This window comes from Aphelocoma coerulescens, chromosome 2 (genome assembly GCF_041296385.1).
Source record: "Aphelocoma coerulescens isolate FSJ_1873_10779 chromosome 2, UR_Acoe_1.0, whole genome shotgun sequence".
In the NCBI taxonomy this organism is placed as follows: Eukaryota; Metazoa; Chordata; class Aves; order Passeriformes; family Corvidae; genus Aphelocoma; species Aphelocoma coerulescens.
The window spans coordinates 84110128-84134434 of NC_091015.1; positions in this window are offsets into that span (position 1 = coordinate 84110128).

Genomic DNA, 24307 nt, shown 5'->3' on the forward strand with positions numbered 1-24307 from the left:
CTGTTGAGAAAGGTCAGACAACTAGAGGAATTGTCTTTTCTTGTTATTAGAAAAGGCAGAAATAAAAGATAGCTTTTTTGGTGTTGTTTTTTGGACAGGGGTGAGTTTGGTGTTTTTTTTAATAGATTCAACACCTTAACAGGAGGAATTGAATTTTTTTCAATTTCATCTGTATTTCTAGACCAGAGGAATCTGGATCAATTGTTCAAAGAAAATTCTCAAACTTTTTTTTTTTAATTTAAATAGCCTTAAGTTAAAATCTTTTGTATATCCATACCACAGAGCTTTTTTTTTTTTTTTTTTTCCCCTGCAGCTTTGGAAATCTCTCCTTTCTTACCCTTAAAAATTATACAGAATATTAGTTTTGCTTTAGTTAACACTGCTCTGGAAATATATTGGTATGTTTCCCTTGAATCAGTAGCTAGAAAGCTGAAGAAAGATCTGTCTGGTAGAAGTCTTTACAGGACTTTTTACTTCTGTCAGCAAACTTTCTACAACTTAGCTGGGGTAGAAGGGTTTGCCAAAGAAGGAGTTCTGATGAGCATCTTGAAAATACACAGATAAAATTGGGTGCATTGTGAGTACTTGCAAATCAAATTACCTCCCTGAATTTTTCACTTAATACCTTCTGTCAGCAACAGATCACTTCTTCTCTTGCTCACCTGGATTTTTTGCCATATATCAAACCAGTGGACTACATCTGTATCTTTCTGGGTGGCGAATACATGAAAGAGTAGTTGATGAGACTGAGCTTTGATACACTCAGTATATAAAAATTTTCATAATGGGGGCATTCAATAAATTAGATGTGGAAATGGGGAAGGAACAGCAAAGAAATCTGAGTGCACAGATCAGATTTTCATATGCACATAAACTATTTTACTGCACGCCTTTAAAAAAAAAGCAACAAAACCACTAATACCATAACCCAATTTTCTCCAGTTGTTTCTGCATCCCAGGAGAGAAAACTAATTGAACCATCACCTTCTGATCCTCTTAACCCTTTTTTACATGACAGATATATCAAAAGCCTTGAAAAAATTTTGTTTCCATTCCTAGTTACTTTGATATTCTTTGTACTCTATCTAGTACGCTTAGGGCTTTAGATTATCTGCACCATATGGATTTGACAAACTGCTGAACTTTTGATTAAGTAAAAACAGAATGCTACAGCTTCTCTGGACTGCGTATAATGTCCTGTTTGGGGGAAAAAAGAAAAGAAGCCTCCAAAACAAGCAATCGGCAAGGTTTCGTCCAACTGAAATCAATAATAAATTCCAAATTGAGCTCAGATGGAACAGAACATTCTCTACAGAGTATGTGAAAAATATTTGAACATAAAAGATGTAAAATTTCCAGATATAAATAAATAGATGTGGCAAACAAAATATAGCAGAAGTACTAAATGAAGCTTGATTTTGTATTTCACTGGAGAGTATGTTGAAACTCTTCACAGAGAAAATTATTAGTGGCATTTTATTAATGTACATTAATTGATGGATAAATAGATCTAACAATTTGTGCCCTTTGAATAGGCGACAAAGCAGTAATTAATTTTCTTCATCAAAATGTCATTTGCAGTGGAAAAATGTTATTTTAATTAAATATTTATCTAGTCATTTTTATGGTGTAGATTTTGGCCCAAAACACAGACTCTTTAATTATCAGAATAGTTTAATGAATATGCAACATCATCTCAACACATCTTTCTACTGTCTATAAAGGGCATTTCCATCTATATTGTATATGAGGGAAGTTAGATGATAAAAATTACACTTTTTGCATCTGAATTCTTGCCATTGTAACCAAAACTGTCCTGAACTGTCCCTGCCCAGTGGCTGCAGCTGCCCCCACTCTGGCTGTGGCCCAGGACCCCAAGTCAGGTCCAAGGGGCCAGCAGCCCCTGCCTCAGTGATGCCACAGTGTCTAAACACTTGCAGGTCAACTCACCATTATTTTTGCCAGCCTCAGTATTCTGTCCTCTCATTTCAGCAATTCCTCACATCAGATATACACTTGTGTTTCACCCCTCACCCCACCTAAATCTCGCTCAAACCAACTGTACTGTACACCTGAAGCTTTTACAAGCAAATGACAAAGAAATGAAAATAAATGTCTTCTTGTCAAATGATATTCACAATGCCACATGTTAAGTCTATATTTCTTAAGGCAATGAATCTAATTGCTGAGCAGTCAGTAAAGCATTATTTAAGAATTGTCCTAAGTAATTAAATTAGGCTACTCTGGTTTGCTTAAATACACATTAATCTTTCACAGTGACATCAAATTTGCAAACACCTTAGGGAAAAATTCTGCAGTAAATCATTTGTAAATGTAATAAACCTTTAACCTGTAAAATAATAGATGAGGTAGAATACTTCAAAACAGTTCCAATTTACTTTTTTCCTTGATTAAAAAAAGTGAATCAGAGCTTCTTAGTAATTATGTTGTATCATTCATGCACATAGTATATGGTGTTGTATTTATTTGATCGATTGGAAAAGTGACAATTTGTATGTGTTTTAAACTTTTAAAGTTTTTTAAAGGTTCACATTTTAAAAGTCAAAATTCTCCTCGTGTTATATCCAGTAAAATCCAAGGAAGCTGCCTTGTTTTCCCACTCCAGTTTAAAACTGGAATTGTAAGGAACTTAATTTTGATCGGAATAATTATTATTAGAGAAAGTATCTTGATTCTAAGCTACAATGCAAGAAACAATACTTTTTGGTGCCATGGCCTAAGACTAAACTTAGTGATATGATCAGAATTGGAAGATAATTTGGCAATATTGCTTCTAATGCTTGTGTTCAGGCCAAGTTAACTTTGCATGCAGTTTCTGCAGTGCAACGCAGGTGGTGGCATTATGAAGTTGCCCAGAAAGTCTCTGCCATGCCTGCTGAAACTTGGGACAGTGGCTGTACAGTGCGTGAGTCTTTTCCTCCAAGCAGCTAAGCCATGGCCCTTCACAGAGGAATCAGTAGCAGCTGTGACTGTTCCCTCAGCTTATGTTAATCATCTCACTGAGTTAGGCACTCTGTGAGCAGGAGCATCAAAGTGTACCAGAAACCAAAAATACTAGGATAAGGCAAATGGGAAATACACGATATAGAATGGTTTGGGTTTAAAGGAATCTTAAAAATCATCTAGTTCCAACCCCCTCTCCCATGGTTAGGGACACTGTGGGCATGACCACAAATTGAAACCATATTCATAGTTTCCATACATTTGGTTTTCTGCAAACACCCCTGTGGAAATCCCTTTTCATATGAAAGTGAGTACTTCATATGAATGTATCTATTTTTGTTTCTATAACTCAAACACTGTTTGTAATGCCTGTTTTGTATCACTCATTTGTGGAAGTGATTGTGTGAAAAAGTGAGCCTGCAAATAACTGTCTGCATCCCAACTGAAGAGTGGATTTGTGCTACAACTTCACTCAGTTTCTTGTTTTTGTTTCTCTGGGGATACTCCACATACTGTGCAACCAGCCCACACCACATTACATGATCTCTCTTGGTTTTATTTTTTTTTTTTTTTGCATTAAATACCAGGCTGCAAGTAGGGCACAAACATGATCTGGAAATGGGAAGAGCTTTTTAGTTTCTGACTATGACTACAGTAGTAGTGGTAGTTTGGACAAGCAGAAGTAGATTTGTAGCACAAATTCTGGAGCTGAGAAACCGATGGCCAAATTGTAGCTGTCTGCTATAGAGTGTAAAATCTGACATGCATGCTATACACTTTTCAAACACTTTGTTTGAGTTTATTTTTTCAAGTTTCTAAATAGTTCTAAACTGGTGTCATTAAGTGGCAATAAATGTTCTCTTCAAATTCTTTCTGGCTTATGCTAAAGTGAAGCACAGCCTAGGAAATTTGTTTTGAATGGGTAAAATTATCTTTTGGATGCAACAAACTTCTTTACAGACCTTAGAGAAGTCTACAACCATGACAGGATGCCTCATGTTAAGGCAGCTTAAAGAAGACAGTGTAAGCCCCAATTCTAGTAACAGCTTGTAAGAACAGCCTGATGAGTTTTAAGTTCTCACTGCTTTTCAGCGATTTTATTCTCAGGTTTGTATGTATTGAAAAAATAATCAAACAAATAACCAGTCTGTGGTTTGTAAACAAAGTTTACAATTTCTGATTTTGGGAAGAAATCATGCCCTTCTGAACTTTGAGGAGAATGGACTAAGTCAGCCAGAGGTTTGGTAATCATCTGGTGTGCTAGACATGTTTGAATGTCTTACATTTAGTAAGTAGTTTCACAAGTAACAGAATTAACCTGATCTTATGAGTGAAAGGCTATTATTAAACATTCACACAAAGAAGTGTTTTGGGGCTTCAGATGAGATGGAAATTGTGTCAGGTTATATTCAGAGTCAATAAAAATCAATAACTCTGAAGAAAATGGTATGAAGTAAGCCATTGTCAAAGAGATTTCCTGGGGCTTAGTTTTGCACTTATAATAATGTATAGAAGATTCTGATGCAGTAGTTCATTTCCTATTGAACCGAGTTTCTCATTTCAGATGCCTGTTAATGTTATAGAAGGATCACAATGCTAGATTTCTGTAGGACTCCTCAAATCAGGTTTTGCACCCATGCTTAAGAATTCAATGATTAATCTTTTCCTCCTCCATCTGACAAAAACTTTATCAAAAATGATGTGTAAGAATGTTTCATCTTCAGTGCAACAGCATTTTTTCCTGTCTGACCAGTTCTATTTATCATGTTCACGTCAATGTTAAATTTGCTGATGAAAAATCCAATTTGAAGTGGCTTGAAGTTTTCTAAAAAGGCCTATCCTGAATACGTAGCATAAAAAAAGCTTTACTCTCTGTAATCCTTCCCATTAGAAAACAAAACCTATTTCAGGGACTGGGTGACTGCAGCACTATTCATGGGACTATCCATTCACATGTCCAGTGGGAAGCTATAGTGAAACAGTCCTCAAAGTTCTTCAAGATCTACAGCATGCAAAGAACTTGCAAGTAACAGAAGCTATTTCAAGGGAGTCAGGCTGCACCACAAGGGAAGACTAAGAAATATCCTATGTTAGGAACTATCTTTTGGATTCATACAGAATTTTCAGGGGAATGCTCATGAGGTTCTTATTGGTAGTGATAGTACATTACTTTATTTTAGGTGTCTTACTAAGCATCGGCACTTTCACCTGGCATAAAGAATTCAGAGCAGGCACAAGAATCCCACACTTCCTTTTTATATTAATTTCCAGACTCTGTTGATTGTATTAAAGTCAATAATAGAACTCCTAGTGTTTTAGCATGAGCAAGATCTAAATATTTACTTTCCTATGAATTTTGCTTGACTACAGAAGCCAATAAAGGACTCTGTGACATTTTTTTGATGTTAGAAGCCATAAGAAAACTTGTTTGTCCAATTAGAAAGAACAGAGAGAAAGTGTTCATTTTCATAAATATAACACAATGTTCATCACTTGATGAAACAAAATTTTCACTACCATAAAAATGGATTTTATGCAATTTTACTGTCATAAGCTTAATAATATAAGGGAGAGGAAAGCCATTTTCTTCAGCATGGGTCCCACATGGTCTTGCACTAACACACAATACAATTATATGTCACAGATGAGGATTTGATAATAATTGTGACAGACGGACAATGGCCTTGTAATAAATGACTATTTCATAGCCAAAGTACGTAAGGGAAATTTCTTTCAACTTTAGGAAAAAAGTCATCCCAGCCAGATAGTTTAACTTCAAGAGAAATGAGTGGACAGGGTAATAATGAATGAATGCTTTCTAAGCTAGTTTCCCTGAGAACTCAGATGTTCAACAATGTTCTCTAATATGCTGAGATTCAACAATCAGGCTGACTAGCTGTGAAGCATGTTTGAGTCTGTTCTTTTGCCTTTGTCTGTCTTCCACTTGCTCCAAAAGTGTAGTAAAATAAGCTATGTCTCCATCTTGGTTTCAATGTAAATAAAGCTCTAGCTGATCTAGAAACGTTGGGCAATGTAGATCTAGCTACTTTAAGCAAACCTTGTGTGATGCATGATTTTTTTTTTCCCTCCCTAATCTTACAGAATATATTTTTGAATTGCTGTATTAAACTGTTCATCCCTAAGGAAAAGTTTGACTGGAGAAAAGGCCAAAAGTTTTAATGGTGCATTAATCTGTTAGCTTTGGGATATGGTTACTTCATGTGAGAGTTCAGATCCTCTGAGTCTTTTGAGTTACTGCTAACAAAAAGTAAATTATTACAGTATCATCTGTACTGCAACGCTATTAAACCTTTTTGACAAGGCATCTGAGGGATTTCATAAGACTGCTGTGGAGGTCAAGACTCTCTCTCCTTATGAATAACCATCTTGTAATGGTTAAAGGGACAGAGCTTCCACTTCTCTGGATGAGGCTGTAGCAAAACTAACACTGAACATGCATGAACCTCATTGTGATTTCAAGTGCATCTACCTTCAGACAACCTTCTCTTTATTACTCTTCTGAGATCTACATGAGCTCTGTTCTGATGTTGTACTGCAAGTTAAAAACACCACAGGTTATGTGGGGTTAAAACATGGTCTTCTTGCAAATTTTCCCCCTCCCCAGCAGAGAGGCAAAACAAGTATCAGTATTATTGCTGCCGTTTTGGATGCAGGTTATGAATACCAGAGCCTGACAAGGTAAAAGGGAGGTGAGAAGACTAAGCTGAAATGCACTGAACTGTGCAGAGTGAGGCACAGCACTGGTACTGTTATAGAGGATGCAGCAATGCAGTAATATCACCACCTAAAAATTGGTGTCACAGGCATCTAAATTTACAGTGTTATAATGACACAGGTGTATTAGCTATTGCCAGTGCCATGATGAGGTTTATATATTTGAAACTGTTAATTTAATCTCTTGGGATTCTTTTTTATTTGCTCTAGTTCAATTATTTGCCCTTTTAATAGTTAGATCTCCAGCTACAGTACTTGCAATTAGCTCACAAAATCCTGTCTTTCTGACAATTAGATTGTATTGTTTTGGTTGCTTACAGCAGGGGACAAGGAATCTACAAGAAGCACAGGCAGCTGCATGAGCATATCACAACTATATTTTTTGTTAGAGGTACGTTTTACTTCTCATCCTTGTATTCAGCAAGATATTTACACTAACAGCTAGATACCCTTTTTGGGGCACAGTGCATCCTTGCAATTTGGAAACTGCCCCTCATTCTCTCTGACATTCCATTTAGTCTATGCATGAGCTATGCAAGAAACTTCCCCACTAGCTCCCCAAAAAGCTGTGCAAAATTGCCCTCACTGTCCTATACAATCGGACATTGCAGGGCTGATCCTAGTGTTATTTCTGGGGAACTGTAGCTTAACTTCAGGGAATCTTTTGTTGTACAACTGGTAGATCAACAGTAGTAGCAAAACAGCAAAACAGTCTTTCTACTACAAAATGCCACTCACCAAAAGTTGAACAAATACCAATTTTTTGACATTTAAAGTTTTTGTGTGGTTTGTGTGGGCTTTCTTCTTTCTAATCTATTGTAGGATTTTCATTTTGTTGCTGAAATTGGACACATAGATAATTATAGGTCTTGGTAGCTCATTAACAGCTCTGCCTTTTAAATCAAAACATTTAAATAATGAGTTGGTCTAATTTGATTTCACTGTTGACTGTCAACAGTTGCTTTTCTTCCCTCTCTTAATGAATGATTCTGTTCTTTATTTGGGAAACTAGTTCCTGGGCTAGTCCAAGAGGTAGATCTGTCATGACTGTCTTTTTCAGATTTGTCTTTTTTTTTTTTTTTAATCATATCTTAATTGCACAGTAATAAGGTTTAGGGAACAGAAATTTCTATCTGTACTTAATATAAATCCATGGATGTGTGTTTCATATGATTACTGTGAAACTTCTTGCAAATAGAGATAGGAGACCTATAAAAACCTTTTAGAACAGTATCTGGGGTGAAACATAATGATTGGCCTGCAAAATATAAGAGATCGGCGCAGCAATTCACAATATTTGTTTAAACTGACACATAAAATGTATTTTCACAAATACTGTTCATTTAAGCTCATTTCTGAATTCTCTCAAGACCTCTTTTTGACATTTGAGGACATCCTTTTGTACTTTTAAGTGAGATGAGCAAACGACAGAGTGACAACTCATCAGCTCTGCATGTTCAGATGTTCCAGAATGTCATGGTACAAGTATGTTGAATTTACCTGTTCTAACTGAGGCTGCCACAAATACAGATCATGCTTCAGTAAATCTTGCTGCAAGAGTTAGAGATGTTATGGTTTTCCACTTTCTGGCCTGCCTCACATCTGAAAATTATTACTTTCATCACAGAAGGGGCAAAGATTGTGCCTGAGCCATTTCAAGTTGTCTTTTCAGTGTCTAAACTTAAGCCACAGATATTTGTGAGTTTGAAGTGAAACAATAGGCTTAGCAACAGGTAAGATACAATTACCCTTCTGCCTTTACTATATGAGCTGCTATCAGTGATGTGTGGTCAAGCTACAGCTATAGCAGGGTATTGGTACAAGTATTGGTATTTGTCTACCACCACCAGTAGAATTCTGTTGTTAACTTCTTCCAAGATGTCAAAGCTGTGGGGGAAGAAAGCATATGCTCTACTTAATGCAACTATGCCTTCAAAACTCATGATGTCAGTGCAACTTCACTGAACACAGAATGCTTCTGTTGGCTTAACTGTTTGTGCAGTTTCAGGAAGATGATGTCCTGAGCTGGCAGGACAAGTGAGAGCATGTATTTTCTCTCCACTAGAAGAAACTCTGTTGAGAGACTTATCTTATAGTCTCCAGTTTAGTTATGTATACTTTCAAAAGGCTGTGGTATGTTCTTCTGGCTTTTGGTATCAGAAAAACTAGAAACTAATATCAGAAATGGGATTAATATGAAAGTAAAAGTAAAAAAAAATCAAGTGTAAATGTCATTATTGTATTATTTGATAGCAACATACTCGTGAGAGAAATCACAGCAACAAGGAGCAAAATGGAAAAAAGTCTGTAGTCTCTCTCACCTGTTTAGCAGAACCATCATTTTGAGAATTTTTTCTGTAGGTGACATGACTCATTGAAGGCACCCAAAAATGATCTCTATTATGACAGGATCTGTTTATCTATTTCTTAAAGTTGCCTTCTACCCATATGAGTTAACAGGCTGACATTTAAATTATCTTTTCTCCAAGAAGAAAGAATATAGTGAGAAGCAATGTAAATTTGGGGAATAAGGGAGTGCACAGAGCCATAAGTAGGGATATGGAGAAATGCATGATACAGATCCTTGAAAATAATAGGGCCAAAAAGTCATGACCCAGTGTTTTGTAACATCAATGTAAGAAGAATTCCAAAGACTTCACAAAACCCAACCAACCAAAAAATAAAATCTCCTTAACAAAAGGGTGGGGAAGGAATTTCAGAAACATATTTGCTTTGTAACTGAATAAAAGGGAATATAAGAGAATAAATTTTGTTTATGAACTGCCTTTGGATTTTCTCAGACCTGGAGACAGGTTTTAAAAAGTCAGAAAGAGTCCCACACAAATTTTTCTTAATGAAACACTAGAAACACTTTTTCCAATTTTCTACCAGTGCCAAGTAGAACTCCAAGTGATAGGTCTTCCAGGCTCCTCTGGTTCATGCAAAAGAAATGCAGTGATAGTTTTATGCCCATTATACCCACTGCCTTTCAAGGGTTAGGCCCAGGCTATGAAGCTTGCAGTGCTCCCCAGTGGAACTGCCAATTGTGTGATCATCAGGCCCACCTGCAGCATATATAATACTGGACAAGAAAAACCTGTGTGAGTTGGAGATAGAATCATAGAATCATTTAGATGCTTTCCTCTGCTCTTTCTCTCTAGTTCTTCATCAAATACAGCTCTGCTGAATTTGCTATACATCTTTAACTACCATGGCTAATACAACTGAGAAATGTCTAACAGTACCGTGTTCCTTAAAGTAGTTTGCTGTATTACCACAGAGTACTTTATCTTTTTACACCATTCCAGGAAACTTTGGAGGATGTTTAAATATATGCTAAAATACTCCCCTCAGAGAGAGTAGAAGCTTTTATTTACATTTCTCAATTCTTAGTTCTTTTGATGGGAGGGAAGGGTTATTTTTCAGTAACAGCTACTGTAAACCCTTTTGAGACATCAATGCTTTAATAAGCAAGGGTTCTAATAGAATCTCATGAATAAAGCATTTTGCACTCTTTCCCATGACATGCTGCAGTTTTTGCAGAATTCCCTTCTTATAGGTTAGATAAGCAAAATAATTCCAAATGTTACAGGCACATTAAATCTCACAGTTCTATTTCTTTTTAAAATTATGAAGTCTAAATTCCTTTTACATTTCATTAGCTTTATTAATACCTGAAGGTGCAGTGATATAATTTTGACCGATAGGATTGGGCAGATATGAGTTGGTGCAGAATTGTTTCCAAATGTGCAATGCTCAAGCTAAAAAGGCAGTTAGCAAGAGCAAAATACACAGACAGTGGAAATGGTCAGAGTACTTTTATTGTTCATACAGTTTAGTGTAAGCCTTTTTGTGAAAATTCTATGTGCAAATACTGACTCAGACTCAGGTTTGCCTGGTTTGTACTTTTAGTTCTAAATTCTTATAGAAGAGCCTGGAGAAAATAATTATCTCTTACACTTACTTGTGTGTGTAAGATCAAATGAAATTCAAAAAGGAGGACCTGTGTTCATTACCATCTTCTGCTTCACAAAGGTGAGCAGCTGTTTCACATGAAAAGTAAGAGTAAACAGTGCTGCCCAGGTAATCTGACTTCTGTGCACAAAGCACAATGTCTTATGAGCCTTAAATGAGCAAGCTTTTCCCAGGGGGAAAAAAAAAGGAGATAGAGACATAGAAAGACAGAGATACTGTCATGTCCAGAATCCAGCATCCCATCTCAGGAAGAAAAAAAACTTGGAGAAGGACTATTTCTTTTTCTAAAGGTAGAAAAAGAGTGAGAGAATTTTTTTTATTTTTTTTTTTAAAGAAAATCATTTGTTTCTCTGCCAGGACTAGCAGATAAATACTTTTCTGATATTAGACTGAGCTTTATAATTGTTAACTTTAAATGTTTTCTTTTATGTAGGGATTGTTATAAGGCTGAAAATTACACATTTTTCATTAAAAAAAAAAATCCAAAAGAAATAATTTTTACCTTTGAGCTCTTTGAGTCCTTTTATAGGCATGAAAACACCAGTGAAAAAACATATGTCCTTCTATGAGTGGTACAGGAATGAGTTTATATTTAACACAGTAGTTGTAATTTTATAGTCACTTCTACTAATTTTTCAGGTTAGAGAGACAATGGAACTGCTAAAAGAAAAGGGGGGTGAGAGCAGGGCCAGATAGGAGAGAGAACTTGTTTGAGATGTGGATAACCTGCCTGAGCTCTAAGAGGTGGAGAGTTTTAAATGCTAAGACCCTTAAAATTAAGCGGATCTGTAAATATTTATGCAACTCAAAGTCTTTTAAAGAATATTTTTTATGTCTGATGAGTTCCCTCCCCTCCCCTCCTCCCCTCTCCCCTTCCTTTCTTCCCCTCCCCTCCTCTCCCTTAGCTTTTTTACTTTTTCTGAGTTTTTTTTTAATTTTTAATTTCTTTTCTTTGTTCATTTTATAATCTCATCTGTGATGCAGACATTAAAAGATCTCAGCAAACTTGCTAAGCCTTGCTGTGCACATCTCATTTGTTATGTCCCAACTATTCAAGATATTTGACATTCACTACTATCTCTCTGTTGTATCTGTGACTATCGAGACAGGAGCAGGAGTCTTGGCAGCTGTGAAAGCAAGCTAAAATGGGGATGTGATGATGAAAGAGGGAAGGATTGGTATGTGATGCAGCAGGTTTCAGTAGGTCTATTTATCCACATACTAATACCATACAGAGGCCATGACCTTTCTCTGATTTAATGGAGAGTAAAATTATTACTTTCCTATTAGGTACATGCATTGCAATTGAACTTTTTAAACTTGACCTAAGGATTTAGTCACAAAACATTCATTAATTTCAACAGGAATTAAATCCCATAAACTCATCCTATTGCTTTGGGGTTCAAATTTGTCTTTGGTTGAATCCATACAGTGTCACTGTCAAGTTCCTAAACTTGTTCCTAAGTGTGTTGTCAAGAGGAGAGAATTGTCTGTTCAAGGCCAAATTTTTGTCTAAAGACTAACCCTAGCTGTCAAGGGTCCTTAGCTGCAGGTGAACTCGTAGTGTGCTCTGGAATATCTTTACTGACACAGGTAAATTTGCTTCACTGAAAACAGAGATCCTAGTTAAAGTATTTATCCGTAGATGCTGTTTAGGGAAAAAAACAGATGTATTAACATACTTTGTACTTTCTTTTCTGATACCAGGTGGAGGGATCATTTTCCGACATGAAAAAAAAGTACTTTCTATGCCATCACTGCAATGATGTTGCTGTGACTAGGATTTAATTTGAATACTTTCTAGAGACCTTGCAGAACTTCATTTATCTCAAATGTTTACTTTTTCCTAGATTCTTAGGGAAAACAATGTATAAAAAGATACCTTCAAGAAAGTAAGTCCTGATTTGAATTCAATTAAATGTCAGCTTACCATATATTATGTAGCACCGTGGGAGGACTGCTTTGTTGTGTAATTAGGATGGATGGTTGTTAAGAAGCAGCATTTACAGAGATATTGAAATATAAGCTGGGATTTAAACATGTTTATAAAGTGGTCTCTTGATACCTTCTCCAAGTTATTTCCTCCAGCAACTGTATTAATTTCTACAAATTTCATTCAGATTGCTAGAATCAGCATTTTCACAGAAAGATGGATCATCCTGGCCGAAATATTAATGCACTGACTTACTCCAGTTTCAAAATTGGGTATTCATCTGGCATTTTATCTTTAACATCACTAACAAAGCAACAGCTTTTCAAACCTTTGGGATATTGGAAACTGATGAGAATCTCTGGAGTCACCCAAAGGGTTGCCCCAAAATCCATTTGTATCTAAGATGTGTCTATGTAGAAAGAGAAATTGAACTCCTAACTGTCTGCCACATAAAAACACGCTTATACGGTTAAGATCTGAGAGCAAATGCAGATACTGATTAAAGTCGTGGGAAAAGTAAATGGGTCAGGGGTATTTTCGGCTGTATAGAAGATTTCAGTGAGGTCCTGAGTGGAGATTCCTGATACTACAGGAAATTTTTTAATGTAAATAGTTAATCAGTGTCACCAGCAAGGATAATTGTATCTAATAGATATGGATGGGAAATACAGACCTTACAATCTCTAAGTAAAGATGTCTAAAAAACCCAGACTTTCTGTTGGCAAGCCACCATTATCTCTGTTTTCACAGGCTATATTCTGAGATCATATCCATACCCTAACATTTGAGTCAGCTTGTTCTTGCAGAAGAAAATCCCTTCACTTAGGTGCGAACATGACCACTTTAGCTTTGCAGAAAATAGCTCTTGCAATATTTTTTCTGGCACTGAATATTGAATGGGATACTCAGTGCAACTGTGGAAATGTTACAGTGCTTGAGACCATGCTACTCCTAGACATTACCAAAGGAATTAGGAAATAAGTGTAATCAATTTTCAGCTTCTTAAATAAATGCCCTAGTTCATCAGAAATGACATGTAAGCTTTGTACCTTGATTTCTGCTATGGTGCTCAGAGACATTGTAAAATGTGTCAGGAAAGAGAAGTCCTTGAATTTCTTCTGCTTCAGTTGCAAGTCTATTAATAGAATGGGCAGAGAATTGTAATGCTTCATTGCTTTTGGCTGATGGAGGGGAATACAAGGACCTTCCTACTTTCAAAGTGGCTTTGAAATAGTATTGCCAGCAACAAGACATCAGAGGTGTTCAGCACCATAAAGTAAAAATGATATTAAAAAAAATAGAAAAATGCAATTTTCTCTTATTTTACTTTAACAGCAGGAAACTCAGATAGCTGTGTCTGTCATTTCCCTCCTCATCTTCTGCAGCTTTAAGTGAAGTCATAAAGATATATTAAAACACATAAAATTTGATAGTAAAAGCTTTCTGGTAATCATTTGATTAAAGTGGTCATTGCATGACCCTCTTGAATAATCATGATCAATTACTTGCCTAGTGACTAGGAATAAACAGTTGATTATATGACCAGACAGACCCTCAAAAGTTTTACAGCAGCTGAAATCCCCCAATCTATCCAAAATGTTTGACCTGACCTTGAGTGAGATGCTATACAGTGCCATTCCTGTGGGCTGATAAGGTCCTGTGGTTTTCTGTTAAGCTAAATGAGAAAGTCTTGACCATAACAATTTGCACCATTGGGTCCATTATCTTTTGCCCTACAGGTGATTTGCTGCATGCTTTATTACAGAGGACAGAATAGTTGAGAGGGTATTGTGTCCTGCAGACAGCAATGTCAACACTTATCCATATGTGGGTACAATTATACTTTCTAAGTTACAAAGCAGATAGTGTTGCATGATTACCATTCATTTTGGTAGAATGTACATAATTTGATATCAGAAAATTACACTGAAAAGGAGTTAGAAAGATTTTATTGATGAAGCAAAGCACAGAAATGCATACGGCCATTTTTAGTTGCCTTCACAGACTATCTTTGACCCTAAAAGAAGAAAGCAGCTATGTGGCAGCTATGCTATAACTAGTCACCTACCTAAAATACACTGGCATGTGCTGGCAGACTAAAATGTTCCCGCAAGCAGCCTGTACATTAAAATGACTGCAACTGTACCGTGTTCCTCAGATCTAAAGAGCATTTCAACTGGCATACTTTTTTTTTTTTTTTTTCTTTTGACAGGTACTAAGCATCTCAGTAATCACTGACGAACTGCTATCCTGGGAAAAACCTCGACATGCGCTCGCCTTCTGTAGCTGCCCTTGACTTAACTCTCGGCAGCCGTGCGGCAGCAGCAGGGAGAGAGAAGACGCGGCGAGGAATGGCCGCGAGTTCGCCTCCTTAGCAGCCAGCAGGGAACGCTGCTGCATCGGTTTTCAGTGCGACTCACAAACAGAATTGCTGGTTATTTTTAAATCCACGGATGAAAAGGTGGGGTTATCTTAAAATGAGAGACAGAATATGTATGTTTGCATGAAGAATTTTTTGTCAAACTATGCCTGGGATGACTATTCTAGTCACAAGTGAGAAAGCAGGGAATGAGTGGTGCACGATAGAAGAAATAGGAGCTATTTTGTGTCTAAATTTAATACGTGCTATATCTTTGCTTAGGCTACTAAATACAAGACACTTCAAAAGCTATTAATAGAGATTCAGTTATTTATGCAAATTTTAGATGACTGTAGTCCTTGCTCCATGTGTATAAGGAAAATATTTCTGTAGAAGGGATGCTGGACTGAAAGAGGGCTGGTTTCTGTTTTCAGGCTTGTCATGGCAAGTGTCAGAAAGTCATTTGGGCTCCATTCAAAATAATTTCTTGTGCATGTGTTTATGATTTTCACAGAATTTGACTTTTCATTTATCTGATCTGTAGTTTTTCCTCTTTAAACAACAACTTGTCCTCCTCCTCTATTTCCTCATACTAAAAAGAAGTATGTTTTGGTGGCCAAAAAGATAGAGTCCTCCAACCAGTCTGAAATAAAAACATCATCTTAGCACATACTTTTACTTCATCCTTAAAACGTTATAGAGACCTCATGAGACTTCCAAGCTACAAGGATAAATACCATTAACTTTATTATTAAAGAGAGCTAGAAACCCACAATTTTTTGTGCCAAATTTTTCAGCTGAATTTGAGCTAACTGTATATAGGATCCTAAATTCAGTACTTTACCAGTATATATTTCCTTTTCATTTTCTGCCAGGACAGGATTTTTATGAGTGTTATCACTGTGATAAACTGGCAATGTTCCCTTCATGCCTTATTAATAATAGATAAGTCAGATAGAGTGATATAAAAGATATTTCAATCAGGTATGTATAGAAACTCTGCAATGAGGAAGGCCATTGTCAATTCTAGTAAGAACCTTGCCTTGAGGTTATATTAATGACCCACGTAGAAAGTTGGTTTTTTTTTTTTAACCTAATACCATTGGTTTTGTCCAAATTATTTACATAGTCCTAACTCTAATTTAATTCTAATTCAAATCTTTATGTTGTCGTAGAAGTCCCTCAGTAGGAACCTCCAGGATTACTAGACATCTGAATGGAAAATATTATTTAATTTGTAGGAAGTGTATTAGTTTATGACTCACTCTGTCCTGTCTTTAGTTTCTACAAATAGATTTTCTTCTTGAAGTTTCCAGTTGAAGTTTGTTTTGAAGGTGCTTATGTAGGTCTAGTGGGGATTTACTTGTGGTTCTGTACAAACTAATGTGTTTGTGTAGCAAATAACCAAATACTCTTTATTTAGAGGTTATGATGCTCATGACCATAAATGACACATAGCCGTACATATTTATAAATTTGGTTCTACCTTGGCAACAGCTGAGGGAATGGCCATAGTTTTTCCCTCAAGGTGACAGAATCAGATGGTAACTTACAAGAGGTAATGGGATATTCTACCCCATATACAAGCATTTTCATTTATATTCTTAAGAATAAAGATTATTTGTATTACTCGTTTATCTTCAAGCAGATTAAACATTACTTGAGAAATTGATTCAACATATATTTCACATCTCATAAGGGCTGCATACTCAGGTTTGCAGAGAAATCAGAAGCACTGCTGTAGGAAGCTTAAACATTTAATTTGTCTGTTGGGGAAAGCTTTACCAAAAAGGCTGAAAAACAAGCCAGCACACGTTCATCTGCTACAGCTTGGGAGAGTCTGCTTGGCACAGTTTATTGCATCTGTTATCTTCTAAGCTGTTTGCTCTTGTTCAGATAGCTAATTGAATGCTGGAAGTAGAGATATAAGAGATGCAGGGTGTTGGCAGGGATTTTTCCCCAAGAAAATATCGATGCTGTTATTGGGACACTGAATTATGCAGTGGACTCTTATGTCCAGGCTGCAGAATTAAAAGCAAATTTAGAGGAACCGTGGTTATGGGGAAAATATCTTCACGCTAACTAAGAGATTTAGTTTAATACAGAAAAATGACCAAGATCTATGCCTTGATTACAGTTGTAGTGGGCTGACCCTGGCTGGATGCCAGGCACCCACCAAAGCCACTCCATCGCAAGTGGACAGGGGAGAGAAAATATAACAAAAGGTTCGTGAGCTGAGATTAAGAATTGGGAGATATCACTCACCAAATACTATAATGGAAAAAATAGACTCAACTTGGGGGTATTAATTGAATTTATTACTAAAAAAATCAGAGCAGGATAATGATAAGTAAAACAAATGTTAAAAACCAACTTTCTCCCCATTCCTCCCTACTTTCCAGCTCTACCTCCTCCCTGGCAGCGGCACAGGGAGACAGGGAATGGGAGTAATGTTCAGTTCATCACACATTGTTCCTACCACTGCTCAGGGAGAGAAGTCCATGTCCTGCTCCAGTGTGGGTTCCTCCCATGAGAGACAGTTCTCCATGACCTTCTCCAACATGAGTCCATCCCACAAGCAACAGTTCTTCCCACACTGCTGCAGTGTGGGTCACTCTTCCATGGGGTGCAGTCCTTCAGGCACAGCCTGCTGCAGCGTGGGTGCTCCACAGGGTTACAAGTCCTACCAGGAAACCTGCTCCTGTGTGGGCTCCTCTCTCCACAGGTCTGCAGCTCCCTGCCAGGAGTCTGCACCAGCACAGGCTTCCCACAGATTCAGAGCCCTGTTTTGGGCATTCACCTGCTCCAGTGTGGGTCTCCTCCAGGGGCTGCAGGTGGATCTCTGCACTCCCATTGACTTCCATGGGCTGCAGGGGCACAGCTGCTTCACCATGGTCTGCACCAGGGGCTGCAGGTGGATCTCTGCACTCCCATTGACTTCCATGGGCTGCAGGGGCACAGCTGCTTCACCATGGTCTGCACCATGGGCTGCAGGGGAATCTCAGCTCTGGTGCCTGGAGCACCTCTTCCATTCCTTCTGCCCTGGAGAAGTGCAGCTCCTATTGGCTGTGTTGGACAAGGGGGAAGCTTCTGGCAGTTTCTCACAAAGGTCATTCTTGTTTCCCCCGGTACCAAAACCTGGTCTCACAAACCCATCTTATGTCTCTAAATTTAGCACGTAGTATCACTGAAGAACTAAACTTGACATAAAATTATCCCAAATGTGTCAAGGTTTGTAAGGGGTACAATGAATTACACTGTGCATGTGCAGAGAAGATGTCACAGTTCCCAACTCTAAGTTTTCCTGTGAACTTCTCAGAATTTTTTTCCCAGTCATTTTTGGGTTCGGTATTAGTGTTACAGGTTGGAGCCAGGAAAATATAGTGAATAACTCTTTCTGTTCTTAACAGTCTCTAACCATAAGAGTATTACTAGCAAAAATTTTAGCACTAGCCAAATTATGCCTAGAAACAATCCTGACACTAATTCCTTAGAAATATTACAATTTCCTCATTCTACAATAAAAAATGGTATTCCTTTTCTTATTGCCAAATTATAAAATTTCTAGTTTCCAGTCTTCCTTTCAGTATTTATTGAATTTATATCACTTTCCTAATGAACTTCACTGACATACATATGGATGTGCCAGCTCTCTATATTGGATGGTTTCAGAAAATACAACCTTAAGTATTGCTTTGAATTGACTTCTTTTTTAAGTTCAATGTTACATAATATTTTATTTATAAGTACTGTTTGCACTCCAAAGCCAACTACTTATATCCATCTCACACTGCTTACAGGAATATATTAGCTTTTCTTATTTTATCCCAGCATTCATCTGTTTCCTCCAGTGCTTCTTGCTACATCTTGTATAACTGAAATAACTTCAGCAGATGAAAATTTTGAAGTATTCACGCACTCATTATACTTAAAGAGAAATGGATTTCACATACCCTTACATAGTTCTTATCCTTTTAATATCTTTGGTTGGTTGGGGTGGGGTTTTTTTGGTTTTTTTTTGGTTTTTGGTTGGTTGGTTAGTTTGTTCAGTTTTTTTAGCCGGGGTTTTTTTTGTTTTTTTAAATTTTACTTTTTTTTCTAAGTCATTTAAGCCACTGCCTGTTTTAGAGGAATACTGAAAGTTTCTAAAACATCATATATGTAGTCAGGTTATGCATTCTTTCCTCACATTCTTCAGCAGTTTGTTTCCTACCTTCTCACTCTTGACAGGAAGATTTTATTTGAAGAAATTTCCAAACTCCTTTTAAATAAATGGTGAACTGTTCCATTTACAGAGAAAATTTTTAGCCAAAGTTGAAAGCTTTAAGTAATAAGAAGATTTCACTTGAAGCAAGAAGACCAAATGTCTCAAAGGGAAGTAAAAAAAATATTTTAATTTCAGAAGAGATAGTTCTCAAAGGAACCTGAATCTTTCTGCTAAATTTGAGCAGTTCATATATACAGGTTCCTTTAAAGAGCCTCAAATTCTTACCATTTGACTAACATGACTGATCACAGCTATGCCTCTGGAATTAGTTCCTATAGACTTGATTTGTACAAATCACATGACTAGAAGCAGGACTGCACCCACAGTCAGTAAATACCAGATGGTAAAATAGCCAAATACATTTGAAAACAGCTCCCTAGGCTTAAATCTCTGCCTCAACAGCTGGAAGAGGGTATTCAATATGGTTAGTGCCTTTTTCTGTGTAGATACCAACTGTTACTGGACATTTGCTGTGTTTACTGAATACTGTGAAGAACCTTGATGCATATGATACTTTATATATATATTTTTAGCTTTTCATACATGGCAGATGTTGGCTGAAAACAATTAGGCAAAAAGCAAGTAGAGTAAAAACTTCGATAAATTATAATATAATTTAAATGAGAAAATTTGCATTAGACATTTTCTCAGAATAATTATGAAACAATTGCCTAATAATGAAGCTTCCAAGATCTTTGTAACAGATGGTCAGAAGCCGAATTTTATTGGATCATAGATAATCAGTAAATTTAATATGCAGGATAAATGCTGCAATCTATCATCCTGCTATAACCCTCTGTACTATAAGTATTTGTTATAACTCCAAGATCAGAGGAACATTCCAGGGTCTCTAATCTAATACAGAGGTGATTCAGGGGTTCAGAGACAGAATTCTAGAAAGTTGTCTAAACTTGAAGCTTTATTGCTGATACACATTTGACTTACCACATACTTAGTTATATCACCTTAAAAGCAGTCTTAAGACAGCTTCAGGATTCATTATGTCCCACACCCAAATGCTATAGGAGTACAAATTACTTGCTGCATATTGTCATTCTAGGCAATTATAGCTTCTTCTTGTTTGATGTGAATTTGATATTAATTCCTTTATAAAATACTGAATAAAAAGGAGTGTGTGTTATGCATTAGCTGAATAGAATATATAAAGTCATGTAGGTGTAAGGAGTGGGTTGATCCTGGCTGGATGCCAGGTACCCGCCAAAACTGATCTGTCACTCCCATGTTCTCTGGACAGGGGAGAGAAAATATAACACAAAGCTTCTGGGTTGAGATAAGGACAGCAAGAGATCACTCACTGTTTACTGTCACGGGCAAAACAAGTTTGACTTAGGGAAATTTGCTAAATTTATTACCAGAGCAGGATAATAAGAGATATATCCAAAACCTTGAAACACATTCACCCCTAACACCTCCCTTCTTCCTGGGCTCAACTTTACTCCTGATTTTCTCTACCTGCTCCTCTTTAGTGGTACAGGCAGTGAGGGAAGGGGGATTGTGGTCAGTTGCACATTGTCTCTGCTACTCCTGCCTTCTCAGAGGGAGGACTCACACTCTTCTCCTACTCAAGCATGGGGTCCCTCCCTGTGGACACAGTTCTGCGCTAACTTCTCCACTGTGAGTCTTCCCCAGAGGCTGCAGTTCTTCATGAACTTCTCCAGTGTGTGTCCCTTCTGCAGGGGCACAAGTCCTACCAGCAAACATGTTCCAGTGTGTGGGCTCCTCTCTTCACAGGGAGAGATCCTGCCAGGAGCAGGTCCTGCCAGGAGCCTGCTTGAGAGCTCTCTTCCCACAGGGTCACAGTTTGTTTTAGGCATCCACCTGCTCTGGTGTGGGGTGCTTCAGAGGCTGCAGGTGGATCTTTGCTCCGCCATGGATCTCCATGTAATGGCACAGCTGCTTCACCCTGGTATTCACTACGAACTGCAGGGAAATCTCAGCTCCTGGAGCAACTCCTTACCCTTGTTATTCACTGACCTTGGTGTCTACTGGGATTTTTCTCTTGCATATTCTCACTCGTCTCTCTGGATGCCATTACTCCTGTGCACTAACTTCTCTCCTTTTTTAAAAGTGTTATCCCATTGCTGCTGAAGATCTTGGCCCTAGCCAGCAGTGGGTCCATCTTGGTCTGCCTCACAGAAATCATCCTGTAGCCCCTCCACTACCCACACCTTGCAATGCAAACCAAATACAGTGCATAAAAAAGTCACTTTCAGAGTCATCTTATGATCACCTTATATAAATGAAGAGTTCTTATGCCTCCAAATATGTCTCATAAATGACCAGGACATTGAAGAAATTTTTATCTAGAATAGTTCCAAATAGTAACTACCTATCAATTAGGATACTTAAGCCAACTTCTGTTTAATTTTTAAGTCCTAGTCTGTACCAAGCTCAAGGTAATGTGGCAATGTGCTTCTTTTACCTTTTCTGTGCTACCATCTTCGTTTGATATATCTTATACTAGTTGTGACTGACAAGGAGTTCTGATTTCCATGTCTGATTATGCACTTCAAAGCTGATAGCAGCAGAGTGTGAGTGAAGACAGCAACACATCACAAATTAATGAGCAAGTGTTCTCAATCTGAATCATGTGAAGAACCACAGAAGGCAGAAACTTACATGAAGAAAGAGAAAAAAAATCAAACTAAAGGGCTTTTAATTCAGTTTCAGTAACATTTCTGGCAGAAGGTTAAAAGTACCTTTTTTGTTAATTTGATTTTTATCTTCATGTTTTTGCCGTTTGAAAAATAGATTAGGTTTCCCCAGCTCAGCTACACAGTTTAAGAGTAACTAAAATGACACTAGAGTGTTATCCAGAAAATCAGAGAAAACCTCTTAGCTAAGAGAGATGAATTGACATTGATGGAAGGTATGCCGTGCACTTCAATGACAGTTCCTGGTGCAGAACTTAAACAATCACAAACTTTACAAAATTTAAAAACAATTTTCAGGAATTAAATGAACATATAAAACTGAACTTAGAAATTCAGTTTAGGTTGTTGTTTCAGCACTAAGCTATTAAATATTACAAAAGATCCAATAAAATCAACTTCATTACAGGGCAACAAAACAGTCTATGTAAAACAAGCCCACAAAAAAAAGATCTACCTTTTACAGTAGCTTGCTTTCATGTACTTTAAGCATAGTCAGAAAATTCAGCATGATCCTTGATGTACATCCTGCATGTACTGATAAACCTTCAAGCTTACACTTGAGGATCCTCTCAATTAGAAGTCAGAATAATCCATTACTTGGAGGAAGGAGTAGAGTCAATTTAGCAGGGTGAACATACAGCAGCATCTAGGATAGTAAATAAGCAAAGTGACAGAAATGTATCTGGATAGCAGTGCTAGCAACTAGTACCTTTTGGTTAAGACCTGCACATAGGAAGTAAAAAGATCAGACTAGATCAGGACTAAAGTCCAATATTCAGTCATGGTATGACAAAAGATAAATTGCACAAATGATACATTGATTTATTATAAATAAAAGTATGTTAACATTTTCTCAATTGTGATTTATTAATATCTATTCTAATAATAATTATTTATGTAATATACAATTACACACATCAAAATCTGTCATTACTGATGGGAATAGAAATAGTTTTATTTATTCTGCATCATGCAAGGTTGCTACTCTGTTCCAGTTATAGAGTCAGTCACATAGCAAAGCCAAATGGACAATCAAGACTTTTAATTTCCATATTTATTTAAAAAGTGGCTCTTACTAAATCCTTCATTTTATTTTCTTGGTAAATTACACTTATGTCCCATATGGTATTGTAATCATTTCTAGCAGGTGTTATGCCAAAGTATTTGTAGGCTTTCTTTATAATATGAAAAACAGATTCAAAAGTCACACTTCCTAAATGCATTTTTCCAAGTATATGCAATGGAAAATCAGTGAATAAGATATTTAATGCACAGAATTATAGACGGCTTCAGAAAGGAGAAGACTCAGTCAAAATAATTATGTGCATTTCTTAAACAGAACACAGGTTGGCTTTAAGCATGTACATCCAAAAAGCCATCTAAAAACATTTCTTTCACTATAGCCCTCCAAGCGCCCAAACCTTGTGGGCATCTAATTTTCCCCTTCTGTGTATTGTCTGGAACACAGCAACTTTCTTTCCTTGCCCTGAACTGCTTTGATATGAACAATGAGATGTCTTCTCTGATGATGAAATCCATGAACCACGTGGAATGAAGCTGAAGTCTACTAAGAGCGTCTAGTGAGAACATTCAAAGCATACCTATAGGAAGCTGTTTAGGTAGAGCTCCTTGAAAATGCCATTGAAGTGACTGTATTTTTTCAAGTGAAGACTGTATTTAGCTTCTGTAGTTGAGAAATCCTGTGGTTCAGAATGGTCCACTTTGTGGTTTAGTAACTAGGACACTGAGTAGGTAAGTCCTGCTCTCTCAGGATGATTGTTGCTTTAGCCTTGGAAAGCTTTAAGAAAAAAGGATCATTTATATATATATATATATATATATATATATATATATATATATGAGTATCCCCACCATAAGAATGCAGAATTACTTTTCTCTATAGCTTTCTGGTAGCATGAAAGTCACCTTTCTTTCTGAATACTGGCCTAGAAAGGAAGCAATGAATAACATACCTATATTGCATCAGTTTCATGAGCTTTCTTTCACCTCTTCAGAAGGCAAAGATGTATAGAGTGCTGCTTTCCTATCTAAATCCTCAGGCATGAAAGTAAATATTCTTAATTCCGAGATGTAGCACTGCTTCTGCATAAGATCCCTGCCATCTATACAGCTGCAGGGTTGTTTCACATTACTTTCTCACTTAACTGATACAGTAAAAAAATACAGTTCATGTTTTCCATACACTTTCTGGCAGCATTAAGCATGCTGAAAAAGCCCTGCTGAAGGACCTCTATTGTATATTCTGAGAAACGTCACTGCTTTAAACTAATCTGAGCCTTGGAGCTCTTCTTTTCTTGCTCAGTGCCTCACAAGGCAGCTAGCTTTTGGTATTCCTTGCAGCCTACAACCTTACAGCACCTCTGACAGCTCCTTTCCTA